Consider the following 6,780-nt stretch of genomic DNA (forward strand, 5'->3'; position numbering starts at 1 on the left):
TCTCTTTTTTATCGGAATCGATGGCAAGTTACTGTTTGATTGAATCTAAAAAATAAATAATATAACAAAAATGATGTAATACAAACAAACACTCACGTGCATTTCAAATTCCTAAATACAAGAATTTTTCTACCTCAAAATAGACACTCATATTCGATTTAACAGCAAATTACGTAAAGTGAAAATAATTTGAAATATGGAGTAATGATACTGTTCTATATTTTGGAGATGAAGAATTCTGTACATAATTTACATTATTTACATTGGACGACGATGAAACCGAATTTCGTCACCCACTTGTGAAAGCAATAATTAACATATAAAGACGAGATCTGGAAAAATTTGAAGAGGCAGTACTAAACAAAGGTCTCAACATTGCGACAACCCCAAGCGCATTCCATACTGAGCAACTGAGCAAATTGTGAAGATTTTGCCCTCCTTTTCTATAGGCTATTCTCTCGCACTATTCAGGTGCACATTTAAGATGGCGTTCCAATCGCAACCTAGAAGTAAAAAGTCAGACGTCTCAAGGAAAGCCTGATATGTCTGAAGTAATGTGATTGCCACGCCCTACTTAGAACGTACACAGAAACTAATAAGTAGCTCAATCTTCATGAGCTGTTAGGATTCCTCTGGGATCCCATTTAAAAACATACCAGTCTTTTACATTAGAGGTTCGTAGGTCTTCAGGGAAGCTATCCCTAATGATTTTATATATTTCATAGTCATTTGCAGAAACACCAATGTTCCTGGCACTGAAAGTTGCTGGTACCAAAGAATCACTCCGCTCTCTCTCCCCTCTCTATCTCCCCCCTCTTTCTCTCTCCCTCTCTCTCTCTCCCCTCTCTCTCTCTCTAGACGTCCTTTCTCTGGGCTATGAGGTCCATCAATTGTGTGTGCCGCCCTCCAGCCTTCGGGTTTGATAAAATGAATTCGAGTTGAAGACTGGTATCGATGTAGTCGACTTAATCCCTCCCCTGAAATTGCTGGACTTGTGCCAAAATACCTAACAAATATGCAGATTTGAATAAAGTTAGGGATTTTATGAATTGTGTCGAGGAGCAAATCCACATTGGTAGAATATTAATTTTCGCAACGGGTCCCTTCACTTCCAGGAGGATTATTACAACAATAAAAACATGCTCGTGTTCAATGTCACCTCTTCTTTACTATTATTCACTTAGATAGCAACTTAAGGATTTGCGACTGTTGATTAACAGAATGGTGTAACAATCATTTAGATTTGTGGGTTCAAAATCTAATCATTTCATAAATAATAATATGAATTTTAAATTTTGCGAGTTTATTTACTAATTGTTTTCTCTTATATAAGCAACGTTAGATACTTAACTGCCGCACATTGTGAGGGGGATTTTCTATGTAAGTCTATAAATACATCTCAAATGTAGTCAACCTTATAAATTAAGAAAATTCTCACATGAAATTGTTTACGTGCGAGAGTTGAAAGTGAGTGATACTGGAACAATTATAAGTGAAAGTGATGTTGTGCTAAATTCGTTCTCATTATTTGGATTGCATTTTACTTTCCCTAAAACCTAGAACCGTTGAGATGCCTAGAACTCTTAGAAAGTGATATTTCGATTTTCCTCATCATCCAGTTTCGAAATGTAGATAGTAGGAGTCCAGATTGAGTTCTGAATTGTTTGGACATGCACCGATTATCTCGTCGATGCCGACTCCTACACTAACTCTTGTTCTAACACTTAATATATATCTTTCATATTCCTTTCACACACACATACACACGTGTATTCCACTCATATACTGGGGTGCGCAAACGTCTATGCTACTTATTTCCTTTTATCAGTGTTATGATAGAAAACAGCTTGCTCAATTTGTCATGCAGTCAACTAGTACCCGGAACCGTATGATTGTGAAGCAAACTTCTTATCCACCCACTCTTATTGGTATCTGATAAGGGAAGATAAATGAAACTAAATGAACTTACATAATTGCGTGCAATTCCCAGGTTAGAAATTGAATCCGCTAAGTACATTCCAATAGTTGGTATCATTCCATAGAATTCTTGTAATAGTTGAAGAAAAGCGATGTTTATAAAATCCCTAATAAAATCGAAAACGAAAATTAAGATAAGAAAAAAACAATTCACATACATCTTTGTAGCGACTAAAGTTTAATTACGTTAATGAAAACGGAGACCATAACTTTTTAAAGTGCTAACCATTGACATCAATTTTCTTAATACATATTGCGTCTACGCACCCTATTTTATGACTCTGTTTAAACAGAGTGTTGGTGCAAGAAGATTATTCTCAGTAAAAAACGTCAAAAGAGCAACTCCATTATATTACATATTCTAATCACATATCGATCAAAAACAGGCCATGAAACATAGCCTTTCCAACTCTTAGCATTGAAATCTCCCAATATGACCAGCTGTCAGAAATTGGTACTTTTCCCAATAACTGTGCGAGATCATCATAAAACTGCTTTAAATTTTTATCAACATGGAACCTGGCTGGTTGTAATGTCAGTTTCTTGACGTATTTTCTTGTCTTTCCATTTTCCCCCTCTCTCTCTGTCATGCTTTGTGTTCCCTCTTTTACGGTACGTCGCCAATCCCCACGTTTCTGGTAACTACTTCCCAGTTGTTATATTGATGTTGCAGGCCTTCATGTCCCTTTTGCAAAAAGCCTTGTATCGTAATAATAATGTCTGTGTAGACATATAATTCTCTGTCGTTATTTCATTGAATTGTATACATACACACACAAACATGCATGCATGCATATATATATATATATATATATATAGAAGAGAGAGAGAGAGAGAGAGAGAGAGAGAGAATATTAAATTTCTAAATATCTCAGAGAGATATAAACAGTGGTGGAACGATAGAGCAGTTGTATACTCAGCTTAACGTGACAGTCCCATAAGGAATCACAACACCGCTATTTAGCCCTAGGAAGCATCACGCTTTCTGTCGGCTTTGACACATTTCCTGTGTCATGTTTTACAAGGAAGACAAGCACCCTCAACAGATATTTAGAAATTTAATATTTCTACTTTTGATGATCAGTGATATACTTCACGAAAAATATATATATTTTCAAAGCCTAGACAGGTATCTTCAGCTAGCAGGCCATTGCTATCCAGACTTGACGAGCAAGACTCAGAAGCATTCTCTGGATGCAGGCTTGGCTATATATGTATATCTATATATATATATATATATATATATTATATTGATAAAAATGGTAAGACAACAAAAGAAAGAAAGAGACCTCGATATTATCTAAATACAGGATATATCTGTAATGTAATATGTGACATATTTCGATATCCATGATAAAACCCCGAGTTTCGGATGCTGATCTTCATAGCATTTTTCTGATGGCCGAATACTGAAGATATGGGGTGTGGATTTCTACCTTGGCTCCGAAACTCGGAGTTTATCATGGCTAACGAATAATTGTCACATATTACATTTACAGATATATATCTATATATATATATATATCTATATATATATATAATATAAGGGACATTAGCCAACTGAATATGGCTAGGGACACGGCAGGGTGGTGGGGGTGTCACGGTGGCATTTAGCCCTAGCGAACATCAACGTCACCAGATAGGCCGACGCCATCACGGCGTCCCATATCTTGCAAAGGAGCTCATTCCCCAACGGATGCCACACACGGACCTAGGTTTCAAGGTGTATTGCCTATTATCAACGTGGGGTATATCTCATTGAGAATTATTATTGCTGTCGAACATATTTTCGTAATCAGTAAATGTTTTTACTGAAATCTTTATATAGGCTTGCACGGTGAGTCGTTCGTCGAGAAGCGGTACCTACACCGTTGATAATAGGCAATACACCTTGAAACCTAGGTCGGGTGTGGCATCCGCTTCTTGGGGAATGTATCTCCCTTTGCAAGATAGAAAAGCCCGTGATGGCGTCGGCCTCTCTGGTGACGTTGATGTTCGCCTGGGCTAAATGCACAGTGACAACCCCCACCACCCTGCCCTGTCCCTAGCCATATTCAGTTGGCTAATGTCCCTTATATTATGAGCAGTCATGTCTATATCAATGGGGAACTATTATTAGAGATATTATATATATATATATATATATATATAATGATATATATATATATATATATATCTATATATATATATATATATTACAGGCTTCATTCTTTTCCCATCTACCAAATTCACTCACAAAGATTTGGTTGGGTTGAGGCTATAGTAGAATCCACCAGCCAAGTGCCACGCAGTGCGACTGAACCCGGAACCATGTGGTTGGGAAGGGAGCTTTTCACACATAGCCACTCCTGCGCCTTTTTTTTTTTCAATGACAATATACTGTAAATTTAAAACGTATAAACAAAATCTATAGTAATATTACTTACGTCGTATCTGTTTCGAGAACAAGATGGTCGAATCTTTTGACACGGACATGTCATCAATTATAAACAGAAAACTGCTTGCTGGTTTGGAAGAAGTATTCACTATATATTTGAAGAGGCTCACCAGATCAAGCTGTAATACCACCACAGTTAAAGAGACTTATTGCTTAACTTCAAGAGAACATACATGAAATTTGTGATTGGTTTAATGATGTTTTGAAAGAATTTTGATATTTTCATTGAATTATACATTTTACAATATATTCTAGGAACTCCTAATCTACGGAAATTCAACTCCATACCTAACAATTTGTTTACATGCAGAAACATTCTCTTACCGCAAATATTCTTCCTCCAAAGAATTATTTCGGTTAAAAGTGTCTTTATTCTACTTATATAATTTTCTCCACAAATTTCATCTCCAAGCATTGTTTCAATTTATTTAATGACACTGTACACTAAATGTCATCTAAAATATCAGATGATGCACAATTTGCTCTTTAATAAGCCGATAATACTTTACTCCATTATGAACTATGAATTATCGCTGAATACTTACACCAGGTAAATGTTGAGTGATGTCACTCTCCCTATAGATTTTACCATTGAAAAAGTATCATCCATTGGTAAGACCTGCATCTGAAGAGAAAAATATTAATCAATGTTTAGAAGAATTTTTTTTCATTTTACATTCAGTCATATATCATCTATACGATTATAGCAAAATTAAGTAATGTGTAGTAGTAAACAGAAGTGTGATAAATACACAGCGGAAAGGATGGTACAAATGTGCAAGCTGCCTATTAATTATATAGTTGAGAAAGAAATATAGAATATTTGATTATAAAGAACATAAAAAGCAGTAATACTATAAAAGAACGTGAATGCGGAAGCCCTTTGCACAAAGCGAGTTGTTTTAAAGTGGCCCTAGGAAAGAGAAGAAAATGTAGCAGGACAGTGAATAAAGGTAATGATTATGGATGGAAGATTTGCCTTCGTGGGTATAAAGTAACGTGGCTGTCACAGCATTTCAGAAGGATGCTGCCAGCATTTTCTTAACAGGGGTTCAGAGTGCTAATATTCCGGAGAAGACTTAACTCTGAAATACAGCGCATAACTAGCGGAAAACACGAGACAATGTTTTCGTCCACACACACACACACACATAATGTATATATACGAAAATGAAATGATATTCGTCAAACTCAGACATGCCACTGTGACATTATTAATACACATTACAAATAACCACGCTCAATAATAAAGCCTGCTGAAATGAATAACATGAAACAATTGACTTACTTGTGACGTTTGACGACAGAAGTTCAAAATTTTTATCAACTCGATCAGGAGAACCAAACATGAGACCAATAGTTGTAATGGTATGCAATAAAATATATTCATTACAATTCATTTTCAGTTCGCACTAAGAAAAAGTATTAAAAATTTCAAGTTAATTAGTCTTGAACATTATTGTGTTTCTTGCATTATTAAATTTGGATTACATATACAACACGCCACACATCACAATCGACACTAATACGCTGACATACACACACAGCACACACACACACACAACCACACACCCACACACACACATAGACATTTAATTCCAGTACACTTTTAGTTATCTTGATCAATTAACTGTGACTTAGATACGAGGGGCAGGTGAAAGTTAAGAGATGCTTATATACAAGCTGGAGCAAAAAGCATCCTTCACATTTGAGTGGGCACTGTGCAGGCTGTAATGAAGGTAGAGAGGCGTAACAGGTCTCATTTGGTGGGCAAAGTCCTACTGTTCCCATTTCTGTGTTTAACTATTATCCTACCTGTAATCTCAGAAACCATCTTGTGTTAGATACGTGAACATTGTGGCTTTGTAGTTCAAGCTTATTATAGCACCTATGTATAATTACGACGCATTCACCGTTCGGTAGACCTGTCGCGATCCGTCCAGGTGTTGCTGTACCAGATTAGTAAACGTTTTCGTATTTGAATTTTCTAACCTTCAAGCAATTGAATCTACATTGAAAAAAAATCCCCTAAACCTACATCGAAAAGAAAACCCTTGGAGATCTTTTTCTTCTGAGCATTCATCATTCGGGGAGTCATCTTTGAATTTCAAGCTATTCATTATCTAGTTGGTTCATTTCTCCTGTATGTCCACCCACCACAATATTAGGATTCACTCTATAGCTTTCCTGTTTCCTCATCCTGACAGCCCCATTGCCACTTCCCTGTTCTTCATGTATACCATTCGCCGTGCTTTCAAAATTCTACCTCTCTGATTTCTATTCCGACCATCCTTGGTAGCCCAGTCACAGACACTCTCAGACTCTCACTAATCCGAGATATTTCTATCCAGTTAAGTAACCCTTCC

The 6,780-nt window shown here is 36.4% G+C and overlaps 1 long non-coding RNA gene across 1 annotated transcript; it reads right to left on the bottom strand.

Moving 5' to 3' along the window:
* Positions 1-4,439: 4,439 nt before the first annotated feature.
* LOC118764562 lies at positions 4,440-5,806 on the bottom strand. Its single transcript, XR_005000383.1, has 3 exons — positions 5,703-5,806; positions 4,960-5,039; positions 4,440-4,533 (listed from the first exon to the last, which is right to left on the bottom strand). It is a non-coding gene; the product is annotated as an uncharacterized LOC118764562 (long non-coding RNA).
* Positions 5,807-6,780: the final 974 nt, after the last annotated feature.

The sequence above is a fragment of the Octopus sinensis genome, linkage group LG8 (assembly GCF_006345805.1).
Source record: "Octopus sinensis linkage group LG8, ASM634580v1, whole genome shotgun sequence".
Lineage (NCBI taxonomy): Eukaryota > Metazoa > Mollusca > Cephalopoda > Octopoda > Octopodidae > Octopus > Octopus sinensis.